Below are 18,956 nucleotides of genomic sequence, written 5' to 3'. Positions count from 1 at the left end.
TTTTGCAAGGAAACATGGGAGGTTCTTTTATGAGATGTTAGGTGCCCATTCAAGGGACATTTCAGAGACCTTGAGGGATCCTTCTTAAAGCAGGGGTTTTTAACTTGAGGTTGAAGATCTAAACAGCTTTAATGGGCCTGAGAACTATCTGTAACCATATGCATTATTTGAAGCACAGGGTGCAATCTCTCTGGAGAGAAGGTCTTTAACTTATATCAAAATCTCAAAAGAAATGGAGGTCGTGAGTGGTGGCTCATGCCTGTAATTTCAGCATGCTGGGAGGCCGAGGCAGGTGGATCACCTGAGGTGGGGAGTTCAAGACCAGCCTGACCAACATAGAGAAACACCGTCTCTACTAAAAGTACACAGTGAGCCAGGTGTGGTGGCACACACTTATAATCCCAGCTACTCAGGAGGCTGAGGCAGGAGAATCACTTGAACCCAGGAGGCAGAGGTTGCAGTGAGCTGAGATTGCACCATTGCACTCTAGACTGAGCAACAGGAGCGAAACTCTGTCTCAATAAAAAAAAAGAAAGAAAGAAAGAGAAAAGAAATGGGGAGATGTTGTTCAAAGGGTACAAACTTTCAGTTATAAGGTGAATAAGTTCAGGGGAATCTAATGTATAGCATGGGTTACATATACATCTAATGTTCAGCACGGACTATAGTTAATAATACCACATTGTTTACTTGAACTTTGCTAAGGGAGCAGATCTTAAGTGTTTTTACACATATACACACACACACAATGCTAACTATGTATAGTGAAGGCTGTGTCAATTAATTTGCTTGTGGTGACCATTACCCAATGTGTATATATATATATATATATATAATCAACATGTGTATACCTTGAATATACACCATTTTCATTTTTCAATTACACCTAAATAAAGCTGGGGGAAAAAATTATCAAAAGCATTCAGAGAGTTTAACCCAACATTCTAGGTGGGGAAGGAGGCTTCAAACTCAGATGCCCACGAAATCCAGGTAGGTGCCCTTGGGTGAAAGCTGGACAAGGAACCAAACAAACGGACCAGTGTGGACAGCGGCAACCTGGGAGCCCTGGGCCCAACAAAAGGCAATAGCCACTGCTGGGCTCTGAGATGACTGTCAATCAGGAATGTGGGCCCAAGGGCCCCTGATTCTTTGTTTTCTCAGTTGTTTGTTTTTTGAGGCAGGGTCTCATTCCATTATCCAGGCTGGAGTGTGGTGGCACAATCTCAGCTCACTACAGCCTCGACCTCCTGGACTTAAGCAATCCTCCCACCTCAGCCTCCAGATCAGCTGGGACCACAGGTGTGTGCCACCATGCCCGGCTAATTTTTGTATTTTTTTATAGAGATAGGGTTTTGCCATTCTGCCCAGTCTGTCTTTATTTGGCTTTAAGACAAAAAAAGAAAATCCAGATTTTTATTTACAATCATCTACCTTTTTTCTTTCCTTTAGCTAATTCACAGCTTTAAAATCATTTGGGTTTGGCTGAGTGAGGTGACTCATGCCCGTCATCCCAGCACTTTGGGAGGCTGAGGCGGGTGGATCACCTGAGGTCAGTTCAAGACCAGCCTGGCCAACATGGTGAAATCTCATCTCTACTGAAAATACAAAAGAAATTAGCCAGGTGTGATGGCGCATGCCTGTAATCCCAGCTACTTGGGAGGCTGAGGCAGGAGATTTGCTTGAACCTAGAAGGCGGAGGTTGCAGTGAGCCAAGATCATGCCACTGCACTACAGCCTGGGTGACAGAGTGAGAATCCATCTTAAAAAAAAATTGTTTGGGTTCAGTACAACACATCTGAAGACCCCACTGCATTAATTCTATTCTGGAGTCACTTGGGGAGATGTCTCATAGCTGCTCAAGAGGAACCCAAGACCAGCATCGTGATTCTAAAGTGATGCCATCATGAGCCCTCTTGAGGCCCCTCTCACTTCTGCTGGGAACCCGCACTCTCCATCAACTCCTCCCTCCAACTCCTGCTGGATCCATTTCCAAATCCTTATCCACTGCCCCTCAGAACCTCTCCTGATTCAAGCCCTCTGCTCATCTCCTGGACCTGCCTGGTGTGTACCCACCTATCTTGCCATCATCAGCATGGCGGCCAGCTAGTTCCCAGCCACAAGCCTTTCCCTTCTTTGTGCTTACAGGCAATCATGAGAGATGGCTGCCCCGGCCTCTGCTACACATGACAAAGGAGTTACTTCACCTCATTGAACTTCAGTTCCCAAACAGGTTCCAATTCATGTCAGGGGTCCTATCACTCACCAGAAACTCTAGGCCCCCCTCCATTCTTTCCCTTGAATTCACTAATTGGATCTCAATTGCTTTTTTAATCTCTCGTGAGGAATGAGTGGGTTGTAGGTGTGGAGAAAGACGCCAGAAGTGCTCCTCCAAAACCTTTTCCTCTTGAGAAGTAGGATTTCCGTTCTCCCTACAGAAACACTAAGAGTTGGAGATAAGAGTTCCCTAGCAATGCAGTCATTCACTTTGCAATAAGACTGAAAACAAATTGCTTAACCTTTGGAGACAAGGTCCATAAGCTGTTTAGACAACACCGTTGCTGTTGTCTGCATGGTTTTGGCCAGGGGTGAAGAAGGGAATGTAATTGTTTAATGCCCTCATCTTTCTTGCTGGATCCTAAGCTTCACAAGGGCTGGGTCTGTTTTGTCCTGTGCACATCTGAGACCTCAGTTCCTGGCATGGGTCCTGGCATGTGGCTAGAGCTCAAGAGATGGTTTAAATGAATTAAATCTGCTGACAGCAGCACCTGGCATGCCACCACTCCTGAGTTTTCTCTTCCCCAAAAGTGCCACAGAGTCTTCGGCCCCCCTGACTCCACAGTCACTCCAGGGAACAAGTCCCTATTGTATAGTGACCCCATCCAAACACAATCCTCCACAAAAGGTTGAGCAGCCGAAGGCCCTCAGTGCAAGACTTTGCTCTCCCCTGTAGACTGCCTTCTTCTCTGCATGTGCCTGGGACAAGGTTCATATTTCTGACAGCACCATCACCCCGCTACCTGTAGTCTGGGACACAGCTGTAAGGAATAAGCTCCGGAGCAGCCTACTAAAGCTAATGGAATGGTTCCTGTGTGTGGAGGGAGCTGCTGTTCCACCAACGTGTGATAGAAAAATAAATCTCTTTACAGATGAGTAGACAAAAGCCTGGAGAGGGATGTGTCATCTCAAGAATGGGGTGTGGAATTGATTGTAGAGAGAAGGGGTCCCCCAGAGGGATAAACAGCGAGCTGTAGTTTTCATGCTCTGTAGTTTGAAAACAGATAAACCTCCAGAAACAGAAACTCCAAGATTAGAACAAAATGAGTCATTGGAGGTTTTCTTTTTTTAAACAACTTTATTGAGATATGATTGACACACAAAAGCTGTATATAATTAACATATACAACTTGATAAAGTGTATTTTTGTTTTGTTTTGTTTTTTGAGACAGGGCCTTGCTATGTTGCCTAGGCTGGTCTTGAACTCCTGGATTCAAGCAATCCTCTCACCCTGGTCTCCCAAAGTGCTGAGATTACAGGTGTGAGCCACCCTACTGACTTTAGATTAAGTATATACTCATGAAATCATCACCATAGTCAATACCATAAACATATCCACCACCTCCAAATGTGTCCTCCTGCTCCCTTTATTTTTTTTTAACTGTGTCTTTCTTTTATAGTAACTGGTAATCCCACTTCCGGATCTATATACCCAGCAATTGAAATCAGGATCTCGAAGAACTATTGGCACTCCCATGTTTATTGCAGCATTATTCTCAATAGCCAATATATAGAAATAACCAAAGTGTCAATAGCAGATGAATGAATAAAGAAAACATGCTACATACATTCAATGTAACATTATTCAGTCATTAAAAATAAGGAAATCTTGCCAGGGGTGAGAACAGGAATGGAGTTGGAGGACATTACACTAAGTGAAATAAGTCAGACACCGAAGGACAAATACTACTGGAGGTTTTCTGGAGACCTGGCTTGGTGATGGGGCAGGGTAATGAATGGAGAAGTAGCTTTGACCCAAAAGACTTACCTTTAGGTCCTATGAAATCCATGGAAATAACCTTAATTTCCTCAAGCCTAAATTTCTTTCTCCATAGTGGCAGACTGAATTGGATCCAGCTCTTCACACCCCAGTAAAAGTACTCTGCATCCACCCTCCTTTGCCAACCCTTTTCCTTGACTCAGCCACGTGCCCTGCCTTAGGGAACAGGATGTTAGCTGTCATGATAGGAGGGGAGAATTGAAATGAAACTGGGCTGCCATTGCGCCTGCTTCTGTGCTCCGGTGATCTGCCTTGACCTGAGCTCCCCTGGGGTGCAGTATCTATTCTTCAGCCCAGGACTCAGAACTGAGTTCAATCTGCAGGCTGGAGCAAAGCTCAGCCAAACCCACAGAGCCACCCTACTGAGCCCAGCTGAGATCAGCCTATCCACAGTCAATCAGAAAACCCATGAACAAGGGGAATAAATACTCATTGTTTTATACCAGTGGGAGTCTATGGCTGATTGCTACACAGCGAAAAAGACTAAATACTGGTGCAATGAGGGTAGCATCAATTCTGACGAACTCTTAGCAACAGGCTCTAAATCAGAAGTCATGATAGTAGACACAGCCTCTTGTACATTATAACATATGACAAATGTAAGGCATTTATTTACTGTTATTGGGTAAATAATTCAAATGGGTCTCAAATGAAGTGAAAAGAAGAACATGATTAAATGTGAACAAAAAAGTAAAGTAAATTATATTACCTCATGCCTCACTTCAGTCTTTTTACAAAGATCTGCTCATGCCCCTTCTCTACTTAAAACTCTCTGTTACTTACAAGGTGTCATAGAAGCCTTGTCAGGCACTGGCGGCTTTTAATGTGGTCTCATCATGCCTCTCCCACCTTCTCTTTGGCCTCTCATTCACCCCATGGATGATTCACTGCATATTCCCAAGAGCCAAAACTGCACTAAAAATGATTCCCTAACCACCTCAAAACCTTTACCCTCTGTGTATTTAGACAAGTCATTGCTTTTTACCAAGTGCCACCTCTTGTACGAAGCTGCTTCTGCCTTCCTTAGGCAAAGCCAGCCACTCTCTCCTCTAGCTCTCACAGTTCATAATCCTTTAAGCATGTACCCCATTCTGTGGTAGACTGCTGCCTAGTGACCTTCAAGGAACCATATCTTCCAGAATCCATGCCCTTACAGAGTCCCTTCCCACTAATAGGTTATAACAAAATTATCATTGTACCCTTCCTAGGATTAGCTTTTAATTTAGCCTGGCAACCTCTGCTTCCTCCCTCTTGGAAGTTTCTTCTAGAAATGCAGCCACCATGTTGTGAGGCAGCCCAAGCAGCCATGTGGAGAGGACTACGTGAATGAGAGAACTGTGGCCCCTGCCTGACAACTCCAGCTAATCTCTGGTCAAGCCTCTCAAGGATTCCCGTCTTCTAGACACCCCTGAAGTTCCAGCACAACTGAGCTCCCAGTTAAGTTTTTAGATGAGGGAAGCCTTCTCGGCACCCCAGCAAGGCAATGTGGAAAAGAAAAGTTGCTCAATAAACCCAGAAAATCATTAATAGTAATATGCCACTATTTTAAGCCATTAAATTTGAGGGTGGTTCATTATGCAATGAGAGATGACCGAAACACCTCTTTCTGTCAGGGTTCTCAGTTGCAAACAACAGAATTGATTCAGTCTTTTATTAAAGGAAATGTAGACAATGGAACAATTTCTGAGAGGGCTATAAAATCATGCCTGAAGGCTACATATCCTATAACGAAATCTTAATTATGTCACTGATGGTTCTGATGGAGTCCTAGTGTTGCTGGGCTAACATGATCACCTTAGCTAATACCACGTATACTACAGCCAAGTTGTCCACCCCTTAAGCTGAATGTCTCTTCATCATCATTACTAGAACGGATTTTAAGTTTTATCTCCTTCTTCATGTCCCACTTTTAAATCCAAATTTGATGTCATTCCTTCTGAGGAATACAAACTGGGTCATGTGCTATGTCCTACCTTTAAAGGAAACTTGAAAAGTAAGTATATTAGTTTGCTATTTCTATGATAATTATACACTTGGTGGCTTACATAACAAAAATTTATTTTCTTTCAGTATGAAGGTCAAGTTTCAATGGACTAAAACTCAAGATATTGAGTGGTCTGTGTTTTTTCTGGAAGCTCTAAGGGAGAACCCATTACTTGCCTTTTCCAGCTTCTAGAGGCTGCCTGCATTCCTTGGCTCATGGCCCCCTTCACATCAGTCTGACCTCTGCTACCATCCTCATGTCTCCTTGTCTGAATATGCTTCTCTTGCTTCCTTTCTTTATAAGGATGCTTGTGATTGCTTTGGGCCCACCCAGATAATCCAAGATAATCCCCCATCTTAATGTCATTAACTTAATCAAATCTTCAAAGTCTTCTCTGCCATGGTAGTTGACATATTCACAGGTTCTGGGGATTAGGACATGGACATTTTTGGGTGGCCATTATTTTGCCCACCATAGTGAATTTCTGACTTTAATCTTAGAAAGATAGAATTCAGAAAATAGAAAATTCTTCAAAAGTGGGGGAAAAATCAGTGACTTTACTAGTGCTGCTTACACATATATTATGTTTCTGTTTCTTTCTGGTTACATAGGATATTCTACATCCCTGTCCTTTTTGAAAAGAGTCATGCCCACGCAACTTGCCTTGACCATCGAAACACAAGCAGAAGTGGATGACAGCCTTACTTTTAGCAGTGCAAAGTTCATCATGCTCTTTCTGTTTCCTGCCATACTCACTGGCAAACAGCAGCCTCTCTGCCAACCTGAGTCCTCGAGTGAGGCAGAACCCCCAGATGACCCGTGATAGACAAGCAGCATTGATGAGAAATAAGTTTTGTTGTGTTAAGTCGCTAAGATTTGGGGGCCTAAATGAGCCCATTCCAGTGTTCAAAACACTCAGGACAGCCAAAAGCATGTTTACTACACATTATTTTGTAATTGTATGCCTCCAAGTATGTCTCTAAAAACGCTTATCCACTGGTTGCGATGGAGCTAACTCGGTCAAGATCCAGTAACAATTAAAGAATTCAAAGATCAATCTTAGAAATATTCAAAAGGTTAAATCTTCTCAGTGCAACTTGGCATACCCTCCCATAACTCCTGAATGCATTCATGCATGCACACATATATACACACACACACAGAACAAGGCTATCCATCATCACAGAGAAGCTGCCCCTTCATTACCTTCTTCGAGGTTCCCAGCTGTTACACAACCCCAGGCCAGGAAATCCAGTGGACTGCAGAAGAGAAATGACAACAGTGCTAGGTTCTCAGAAGCCTAAATGGGGATGAAGAGCTAAGTCAACTGACAGGGAAGAGAGATGCTCAGCTGAACAAATAGACTTGACAAGCTGGTTATAACTGTGTCTGCCACAACTCTGCAGCCCCAGGAAATGTAAGAAGACAGAAATCCAGACAGCCTGAGTCCTGGTGAGGCAAGCTAGTTAAGGGCCGGGAAAATCCTCCCCCACATATGTACTCACTAGAAAGGTCTTCACTGAGGATGGGTGTTTGCAAAAGAGCCAGACCTGGAAGACAGCTTGAAGGAAAAGGAGAAAACTGTTGTGTATTGGGGGGTGTGTGATGTGATGTGGGGTCTGTGTATGTCAGCATGGGGGTCAGGATGGGTAGGGAAAATAGAACACTATTTGTCCTAGAAATAAGTCCAGAACCTTTCCTCCAATGGAGTAGTTAGCACAGGGGCAATTCTCAGTGAGTGTGGTAGAGAGGGGTTTCTTTAATTTTGGGGTAGCTCAGTGGTTAATGTGATTTTAGAATCATAGACCCAAGCTTAAATCCTAACCACTGAGAATATACAGGGAGCTAAAAAAAAAAACAAAGTAAGCTTCATGTATGTCATATATGTTACCAATTTTTGTTTATCTTGTATTTATTGCTGTGCTGAACCATAAATTCATTCCTCTATTCAGTCATGCATTCATTCATTTATTCCTTTTTTCTTTCTTTTAAAAAACATGAATAGAGAAGCTACCCTGAAATTTTAGAAGAAATAAATAAGGCACAATATTTTCCCTTAAAGAACATGCAGATGATACAATAATATAAAAAGCTAACCATAGAGCAGGGGTCTCCAAAGTGGAAGAAGGGGCACATTTACCAGCAGTACCCAAGACAAGCACTTGGATAGAAAAAGAAAATATTCCAACAGATGCTGGAGAGGATGTGGAAAAATAGGAACACTTTTACACTGTTGGTGGGAGTGTAAATTAGTTCAACCATTGTGGAAGACAGTGTGGCGATTCCTCAAGGACCTAGAAATAGAAATTCCATTTGACCCAGCAATCCCATTACTGGGTATATATCCAAAGGATTATAAATCGTTCTACTATGAGGACACATGCACACGAATGTTCATTGCAGCACAGTTTACAACAGCAAAGACCTGGAACCAACCCAAATGCCCATCGATGATAGACTGGACAGGAAAAATGTGGCACATATACACCGTGGAATATTATGCAGCCATCAAAAACGATGAGTTCGCATCCTTTGTAGGGACATGGATGAACCTGGAAACCATCATTCTCAGCAAACTGACACAAGAACACAAAATCAAACATCGCATGTTCTCACTCATAGACGGGTGTTGAACAATGGGAACACATGGACACAGGGAGGGGAGCACTATACACTGGGGTCTGTTGGGGGGGAGTTGGGGGGGACAGCAGGGGGTGGGGAGTTGGGGAGAGATAGCATAAGGAGAAATGCCACATATAGGTGAAGGGGAGGAAGGTACCAAAGCACACTGCCATGTATGCACCTATGCAACAATCTTGCATGTTTTTCACATGTACCCCAAAACCTAAAATGCAATAAAAAAAAGAAAATATTCTAACTTCTATTTATTTTTCTCTCTTATTTTCTGTTAGTATTTTATGTATGCTTTATAATTTGTATAATAAAATAATACAGTGGCACTTGTAAATAATAAATGAAGGAATATGCAAGAAAATATATTTTGGATATATGTGCTCAAAAATTTGAGAGAATGTACAATCAAAATCCTAGAGATTTTAGATTTCCTGGTTAAGAGTACAGCAAGATAAGAACACCTGATTCATCCTCATCTACCTTCCCATTGAAATACTTATGAAATATTCCATGGTGTATATGTGCCACATTTTTCCTGTCCAGTCTATCATCGATGGGCATTTGGGTTGGTTCCAGGTCTTTGCTATTGTAAACTGTGCTGCAATGAACATTCGTGTGCATGTGTCCTTATAGTAGAACGATTTATAATCCTTTGGATATATGCCCAGTAATGGGATTGCTGGGTCAAATGGAATTTCTATTTCTAGGTCCTTGAGGAATCGCCACACTGTTTTCCACAATGGTTGAACTAATTTACACTCCCACCAACAGTGTAAAAGTGTTCCTATTTCTCCACATCCTCTCCAGCATCTGTTGTCTCCAGATTTTTTAATGATTGCCATTCTAACTGGTGTGAGATGGTATCTCAATGTAGTTTTGATTTGCATTTCTCTAATGGCCAGTGATGATGAGCATTTTTTCATATGCTTGTTGGCCTCATATTATGCAGCCATTAAAAACGAGGAGTTCGCGTCCTTTGTAGGGACATGGATGAACCTGGAAAACATCATTCTCAGCAAACTGACACAAGAACACAAAATCAAACACCACATGTTCTCACTCATAGGCGGGTGTTGAACAAGGAGAACACATGGACACAGGGAGGGGAGCACTATACATGGGGGTCTGTTGTGGGGGAGTGGGGGGGACAGCGGGGGGGTGGGGAATTGGGGAGGGATAGCATGGGGAGAAATGCCAGATATGGGTGAAGGGGAGGAAGGCAGCAAATCACACTGCCACGTATGCACCTAAGCAACAACCTTGCATGTTTTTCACATGTACCCCAAAACCTAAAATGCAATAAAAAAAAAAAAAAAAAAAAAAAAAAAAAAAAAAAAGAAAGATCAACCTGGCTACAGAATAGGTTTGACAGGAAAGCAGTCATCAAAAGTTTGGAGTATTTCAGGACAAATGGGATAGAGGCCTGGGTTTGTCAGTGAACGGAAGTTAAGGAAAAGGAGGAAGATAGATTTTAGGCAAAAAAAAAAAAAAAAAAAAAAAAAAAAAAAAAAAAAAGAAATACTTATGAAAATAGACCCAAGAGAGCTAAAGGTACAATAACAGTGAAAGCCAGAAATAATGTTCAGTTATCTACCACAGCCCAAGAGGAATTTCTATTAAGTGAACAATGAGTAAGGCTATGAAGCATAACAATAACACCAGCAAGAAGACAGATTCCCAAACGTCTCTACTGTATGCACCTACCTCAGATAACATAGCTTCTTTATCAAAGGGAAGGACAGCAGGAGAACTGTATTAAGTATCTAATGCTGTGTCACAGATAATCTAACATTTTATGGCTTAAAACAACAATCATTTCTTATATCTCTTACTTCAGCAGATCAGGAACATAGAAGCAGGTCAGTTGGGCACTTCTGGTTCATGGTCTCTTGGATGACTGCTGTCAGATATCAGGTGGCATTCCAGTCATTTATAACCATGGACTGAAGCTAGAAGCCCCACATCTTTCCAAGGATACTCACCCACGTGGCCAGCAAGTTGGAACTGGCCAGTAGGTTTCTCTTCAGGCAGGCTCTCCACAGAGCTACTTGAACGTCCTTTCAACATGGCAGCTGGCTGCTTTCAGAGAGAATGATCTAAGAGGCCATGGTGTAAACTGCAATGCATTTTATGACATAACCTTGGGAATCACACACTATTACCTCCACCATATTCTGTTGATCACACAGGCCAGCCCTGTTTCCACGTGGAAAATAACTACACAGGGCATAAACACTGGAAGCAGGGATCACCAAGGCCACAGTACAGGCTGACTACCACAGAAGCAAATTCACTGGTGGTAAGTTTGGACGTGGCCAGGGCCCTTTTTCTGTCTATGTCACTTTCTTCCTATCTCTCTCTCTCTCTCTGTCTCTCTCTCTCTCTCTCTCTCTCTCTCTCTCTCTCTCTCTCTCTCTCTCTCTCTCTCTCTCTTTCTGCCACATATAGCTCCTCCATTAGTTTTTATCTGTCTACATTTTTCCAAGGTCTACAACATCCATTTGTAAAAGAGAGAAAAATTTTATAGAGTTCACAACTAGCACCAATGAAAGATTTATATAGAGAATATCTAGACATACCCCTAATAGGCTACTTGGGAAAGAAGAAAAACTCCTGCAAGTATGAGTTCAGCAAGAACCAAGGCAACAAAGGAGATGCCCAGACCACTGCTTGAGACAAGGCCGATGCCTGCGTTTCTGAAAATGTTTCTCCTACTTTTCTCTTAATTCTTCAGCCTCTACTGGCAGAGGTCAGAGTTCCAAGGAACAACAGACAAAGGATTACTTTGCAGGGGACACTTGCACGGATTTGCCAACACAATAGAGAGGACTTCCTTTTCTAGCTGGCAGTAGGTGGGTTCTTGCCTTCTGCTGCCTGACTACCTCAATGAAGCCACTTCCATATAGGTTATAAGGTTCTGTAACTTTCAGAACCCACTCCAAGTGCAATTCCTATACCAGGGAGGAGCACTCCGTGTATCAGGGAGGGTTCTTCAATGTAAACAACGTAATTCATTCTGACAAATACAAGCGTGAAACAGACATATTAAAGGCTGGTGGATAGCACAAGACATCTCTGAGAAGAGCCAAGAACTGACCCTGAAGCTACAAAGTCCAAACATACTTATGAGGATTACCTAACCAAATCATCACAACCATTGCAACAGAGCAGCTAGATAATCAAGACTGAATGACAGCAATCCTATCACCACCGCCCCAGAAGAACCCGATAGCTCCACCACTTTCAGAACAAGAATCTTCCCTTTCCAGACTAAAGCTTCATATTGCTCATTTTGGATTCTACATCTCAACCAGGTTCATCTGACTATAAGGACTGAGGTCTCCTGCCTTTATCCAGCTGGAAGCAGGCCTCAGGATAAAATATTCTGGATTCTACTTTGAGAAAGCAGGAGAAATAATTAAGATATAGTGAGGCTATTTAAAAGATACTGGGCAGCTACAAATGACATATGTCAACGGCAGAGACAAAACGAACACAATTAATATAAATTAGTGAGAAGAAAAAGAGAAGGTGTTTCTCCCCAGTGACCACCTACCTACCTTGTCCTTAATAATACCACAACAGAAATAGGTATTGTTGACATTGCTGTTCACTGGACCTCATGAAATCTCAGTGAAGTAAACTGCTCAGAATTTTGAGGCTCAGAGAGAGGTCAGAATAGACAAGATAGCCATCACAGGAGACCCTGCTAAACATCTACAGATAAAGAAAAGGTGTCTCCCTCAGCACTTGTGTCTGCATCTCTGCAGGAGATTCCATGGGCATTTATTTATCTTGGACCCAGTGGTAGAAAACTTCAGCCTTGTAGACTAAAAATGTGCCCATCTTCATCCATAAGCATCCTGTTATAATTTCTTTCAGGCAGACTCTAGGAACACAGATGTTTTATATATCAAAATGCATGTGTAAAGGTATTTTCCCATTCCTTTTCACCAAAGCCACTCATAACTACCAAGCAGAGCTCCAGATAAGCCGAACAAAACCAGAGGTACTAGGTGCAGCGGTCCTTTATCATGTTTTGGCTACACAAAATGTAAATTTCCTTCCCTTTGGCAGTAATCCCCAAACTGTATTACAGTCTTGGTGATAAGCAGAGTGTATAGAAACCTAAGGAGCCCTGGTAACCCCTCTCCACAGCACCCAGCAGCTGGGCAGCCACACAACCTGGGCGTATCCAACGGGACTCTCCCATCTTGGACACTGTGGCTCCCCCGTGTTCTCAGCTCCTTTCCCTCACATGGCATCTGTCATTTTTGTAAGCCTGGTTCCCAGCCTTTTCATCCGTCCTGTATCTCGCCAGCACGCTTCCCAGAGGTCATCTTCTTGCTTAAGTTATGCAGAGTCAGTTACACAGTCAAAAAACCCGTGAGCAGCACAGCCTTAATGTAATTCTAATCATTAAAGATTTCAAAGTTTTGTTAGCCTACCCAGCTTCGTCAGGGTCAAGGAACAGGTTTTGTTAGACTTTCTGAAAGACCTTCATGTTTCAACAAACGTCATTGTTTGCACCCTCTGAGCCAGGCTCTGTCCTAGATAATGGAGATTCAGAGATGAATCAGCAGCCATTCTCTCTCTCCAGGAGTTTGCAGTTGGAAGGAGTTCAAAGCTGTTTTAAAGCCCCCCATGACCATTACTATCTTCCAGACACATAGGATTCAGGTTAGAAACCACTGATCTAATCAAATCTCATTTTATATCAGAAAAAACTAAGAAGCAGAAAGGTAAAGAGATTTCTCCAAAGTTAAGACCAGAACTCAACTTCTGAAATCCCAGGCCAAAGCTCTTTCCACTTCATCACCCCACCTGCATGAGATCAAAGCAGCAGACGTCACCTGCCCTTTTGTTGATTTTTGCCAACTGGCGGACACTGAGATGCTGGCAAGCTGACTTGTGAATGCCCAGTTAAGCCCAGCTGGGGTCATCTGCAAAATGGAACACTACCTGCGGAGGAAAACAGTCTCACGGAGGCCCTGCAGAGATGCTGTGGAGGACAGATTTCAAGCAAGCAAGTCCAAAACAGGAACGGGAAGCAAGCAGACAGGGAAGCTGATCCGAGTCCTTTCCAACACACGCCCAGGAGCACATGGCCTGTAATTAGCCACCTGGGAGATGGTTATAGAGCCACAAATGGAGAATTATGGCTTCAGGTGAGAAACCTGCAGGAAACCCGGCCCTCAGAAGACTGAGAAAAGCCTGTTTTCAGGCAAATGCCTTCAGTAATCACCATAAACAAAGGGAGACAGACAGGGGCTTAGGGATGACAGAGCGAGGCGAGTCTTTGAGGCCCCGCAGTCCTCCTGGTGCTCCTCACCTGATTTATTGCAGGACTGCAACCTGGCAACCCTCGGGGACACAGCTGAGCCTGTGGTTCCAATGACCCTGATTTTCCTAGTTGGAAAGATCCACTTTACACATAAGAATTAGCCACCATTCCTCTGAACGAAGTTCATTTTGCCTCTTTGCCTCCATACGCTTCTACCCCATGCTAAGTAGAAGTGGAGCAGAGGTAGTGGGAGCCAGACTGCCCGGGCCTGACTTCTGTGACCATCACTTCCTGGCTGAAGGCAGTCGCTTCACTTGTTTCCTGGTTTCCTATCTGTAAAATGGGGACCACGTTGTACAGAAAACAGGAGCTACTACTTTGAAAGCTCTTAGGAGTGTGTCTTGCTTATCACACAGGCTCGATAAGGATGAGAGGTCTCTATTGATATCCCCACCTCACAGATGCCTTTAGCTCACTTGTATCCAATTTAGTTGCATGGTCTTACACTCTAGTCCTTCTCGGCTTTCCTCTCACCCTACATGCCCTCCCACAATTCACACACTTCCACCCCTGTGCCTCAGATAACCTATGTGCCTTTAATAACCACACTTGGAGTTCCTTTCCCCCTCATTTCTGCACCTCTGTAACCTAACCCTCCACCCAGACTCAGAAGCTATGGCAGTTCTTCAGAAAGCGTCTCTCACAGCAAAGACAGAAATAACCAATCCCTTCTCAGCTTTCGTGATGAATGAACTCCCTTATGGCTCTTGGCACTATCTTTCCTGTATTAGAATCATTTATGCCTGTTACCTCTCCCACTCCCCAACTACCTGCTGCGTGGAGCAGCAGGGACTTGGTAAATATTCATAGAATGAGTGTACAAAGGAAGAGAGGGATAATGTTTGCTCTGTGTAGCTTCCAGTTTCTTCTGACCTGTCTCCATCATCCTCCACTCTGCCCCTACCTTCTTGCTCAGCCAAGAAGCACCATTCCCGCACTCTCCTGCAAGCATCTGCAGATGTGCGCTTTCAAACCTGCCAGGTGCCAAGTCCTGAGAGGGAGGTTTCAACGGAGAGTCAAAGCTCCAGCTGGCCTTGCCTGAATAAGAAAGAAGGAACAGGGCAAAAGTGAAGGGTGCAAATATGTACACTGGCGGGTCAGGGAGCTGTCAACACAGGCACAGACTGCAGAAGTTGGAGTGATGGAAAATATGCCAGAATTGACTGGCTGGGCCAGGCACAGTGGCTCATGCCTGTAATCTCAGAACTCTTGGAGGCTGAGGCAGGTATATCACTTGAAGTCAAGAGGTCGAGACCAGCCTAAGCAACATGGCAAAACCCTGTCTCTACTGAAATTACAAAAAATTAGCCAGGTGTGGTAATGTGTGCCTGAGGTCCCAGCTACTCAGGAGGCTGAGGCTGGAGAATCTCTTGAACTCAGGAGGCAGAGGTTGCAGTGAACTGAGATGACACCACTGTATTCTAGCCTGGGCAATGGAGCAAGAATCTGTCTCTAAAAAAAAAAAAAAGAAAGAAAAGAAAAAGAAGAATTGGCTGGCTGAGGTCAGACTATGATGCTCTCGCTAAAGAAATCAGGTTTTGTTCTATAAACAGGGGAGTTTCTAAGGATTCATTGGAGAAGATTTCAAATAAAGTTCTGAGCATGATGACTGACACAGAGTAAGTTCAATAGATGTTAACTATTATCATCATTATTAATTTAATTGACTTCTTAAGTCTAGGGAGGTAGCCATTAAAAGCTTTGAAATGAAAATATCTGGGAAATTATACTCAAGTTCTACTTCTACACCTCAACTCACTGTGTGGCCTAATGCAAGTCTCTGGACCGCTCGGAACCTCTTTGGGCCCCAGTTTCCTTATTTGTAAAATGAAGGGGCTGCATTTGGTCATCTCTGTCTTTGTGAACACAAAAATCTGAGACAGGTCTTGGTCAATTTAGGAAGTTCATTTTGCTAAAGTTAAGGATTCGCACCAGTGACAGCCTCAGGAGGTACTGAGGTCATGTGCCCAAGGTGGTCAGAGCACAGCTTGGCTTCATACATTTCAGGGAGACATGAGACATCAGTCAACATGCATAAGATGAGCAACATTGGTTTGGTCCAGAAAGGCGGGACAACTCAAAGCAAAGACAGGGTAACTAGCAGGAGGGGGCTTCCAGGTCACAGGTAGATAAGACACGAATGGTTGCATTCTTTTGAGTTTCTGATTAGCCCCTCCAAACAAGGCAACCAGATATGCATTTACCTCAGTAAAGGGTGACTTTGGATCGAATGGGAGGCAGGTTTCCCCTAAGCAGTTACCAACATGACTTTTCCCGTTAGCTTAGTGATTTGGAGGCCCCAAGATTTACTTTCCTTTCACATCTTTCTCCTTTAACAATCCCTGATCCTGAGACTCAGCTTCTCCTGCAGACCTCGCTGACCCATCCTTTCTGTGAACACCCCTCCCTGGGCTGTGCCACACACGTCTATGCTCTCTTACATCATCCATCATTATTCCAGTTTCCAGAGTTTCTGGTCCACCCAGAAACCATGTCTCTATTCAGATCCTCCCATCAAGACCTACCAAACAACTGGGCACCCAGAACATTCTCAGTAGCTATTGATTTAGGAGGAGCCACAACATCAGGAAAACTAGGAGTCAAAATTCAGTCTTGTCTTAGCAATAATAATGATAAAAATGAGGGGGACCAGGAGGAGGAGCTAATACTGAGTGTCTAGCATGGGCCTGGCTATTCAAAGCATTTCACAGCTGTAGCAGACGTGGTTGTCAGTCCAAAGAGTCAGATGTTTTAAGAAATGCGTATCTTCTTGAAACTCAACCGAATTTCAGCATTGTACCTTTTATCCCACATGGACTGTCAGGAAATTCCTTTTTGATCATTTTTTAGGCCCCTTCACTTTTTAAGGTGGACCCAGTTCCAGGAATCCCAGGTGGCTCCCAGAGAACAGCAAGCAGCTTCTACTCCACACTCATTCCTGGTGGCCAATGCCACTCTCATCCTCCAAGCACATGGTGGCCCCTCAGAGTTGGGTGGCTGCAGCTGCACAGCATGGGCATGGGGGGACCTTTGATGACATCAGCACCCCAAGACCCAGGGCCCTGTTTTCCAACATCCTTTCTTGTCATTCTGCTCCTCCTCCTCTCCAGGCTCCGCTTGCTCTGTCAGCACCCTGGCTGTGGTCCTTCCTTCCTCTCTTTGATGTGCTGGAGTCATGGGCCACACTGTTTTTTCCTCATTCTCTAGAAGCCTAGACCCTTAGCCCTCCTCCTACTCCACCCAACCCTGCTCAGGGAAATCTCTGAGTCTGGCCGGCAGAGTCTTCACCTCTTCCTGCTCCCAGAAGTTTGTCCTCCCTCAAGTCCTGACCTCCTTCTTACTTTTGTATTTTGATTATTCACTACTCCTAGAGCCTAAACATTTTACAGAACAATGTATTTCCTAGAAAGCCTTCTTCAGATCTCCTAGAAGGTGAGGGAAAACGGGTATGGTCCATCATTCCAGCACATCACAGAGAGGAAGGAAGTGCCCCAACCAGGGTGCTTGTGAGAACTATCTGAGAGCAGAGCCTTGTTATATGTAAAATTTTTGGTGCCACAAAAGAAGTAGCACTTGAATATAAATTTCCTCAGCAAGGCAACTGACTTCTATAGAAGGGTGTGGCTCACAGATGGAAGAATGGCGGGCACACACCTGGACAAGGGAGGGGAAGGGGTTCTTATACCTGACGGAGGTCATCCCTACTGCTGTGTTCTTCCCCTGTTGGCTAGGGTTAGACTGCACAGTCTAGTCTAATTCCAATTGGCTATTTTAAAGGGAGCAGAGGTATGAGCCAGGGTGGCGGGGTAGGTAGTTTGGTGGGAAGGACGGTTTTGGGCAGGTCAGAGCAGGTAAGCAGGGGTCAAAGCAGGTGACCAGAGCAGATGAGCGGAATAAGTCAGGACAGAGCAGGGGACCGGAGGAACAGATGTGAACTATTGATTAGAACTGGTGGAAAAGGTTGTTTACTGAAACTACAAGGAAGTTAATCTTTAAAATTAAGAATTAAAGAATAAGAGCTGAACATACTGATTCCTTGAAGAGAAACTTGGGGTTCACTATATCCAACAGCTGGAAGGACAGCGTCATGCACAATAAAGAAACAAATAGACATGGGTGTGTGCCAATAAATATTTATGGACCCTGAAATTTTTATTTCATGTAATTTTCACATTCCACAAAATATTCTTCTTCTTTTGACTTTTTTTAACCACTTAAAATGAAAAAAAGAAGAAGAAGAAGAAGAGGAGGAGGAGGAAGAGGAGGAGGAAGAAGAAGAAAGAAGAAGAAAAGCTCACAGGCCTTATAAGAAGAGGCAACTCAACAAACTTGGCCAGGGGCTGTAGTTGGATGATCCCTGGTGTGGAGGAAGAGCAATTTGGGATCCAGCACCTGCATTCCATTCTTGCCTCCACCTCGTCCTGGCCCCAAGACCTTGAGCAAGTTATTTAAGGTTTCTAGGTTTATTTTATCCTCAAAAGGCTTGGAATATAATAGTGCACTTCTCATAGGACTATTGTGAGCTTTAACTGAGATACAGTGGAAAGTGCTACTAGGCATAAATACCCCAAGATAATAAAGCCGAAGTTAGGGCAGCAGTGATCCTTTCTTACTATGGAAGAAAAACCTGGAATCTGGAAAGTATGAAATAGTAGAAGAGAAACAGGCTTTGGAATCAAAAAAGTCCTGGTTCCAACCCTGTCCCAGCCACTTGGAAGCATATAACCTTGACGGAGTTACTCAGACTCTCTGAACTTCAGTTTCTTATCTATAAAATATTGTTAATATGCCTACCTCACAAGCTTTTGGGAAGATTATTTCAATAGCATAAAAAGCAAAGTACTTGGCATATAGAGATAAAAATACGGCGGCTATTATTTATTCCGATGCTGTCTTGATCTTTAATTCCAAATATCTGTTTTTCAGAGAAGAAGCCAAAG

The sequence above is a fragment of the Aotus nancymaae genome, unplaced genomic scaffold, assembly GCF_030222135.1.
Source record: "Aotus nancymaae isolate 86718 unplaced genomic scaffold, 86718_ANA_hifiasm-v0.15.2.pri h1tg000036l, whole genome shotgun sequence".
Classification (NCBI taxonomy): domain Eukaryota; kingdom Metazoa; phylum Chordata; class Mammalia; order Primates; family Aotidae; genus Aotus; species Aotus nancymaae.
Note: the sequence above shows the minus strand (reverse complement) of the source record.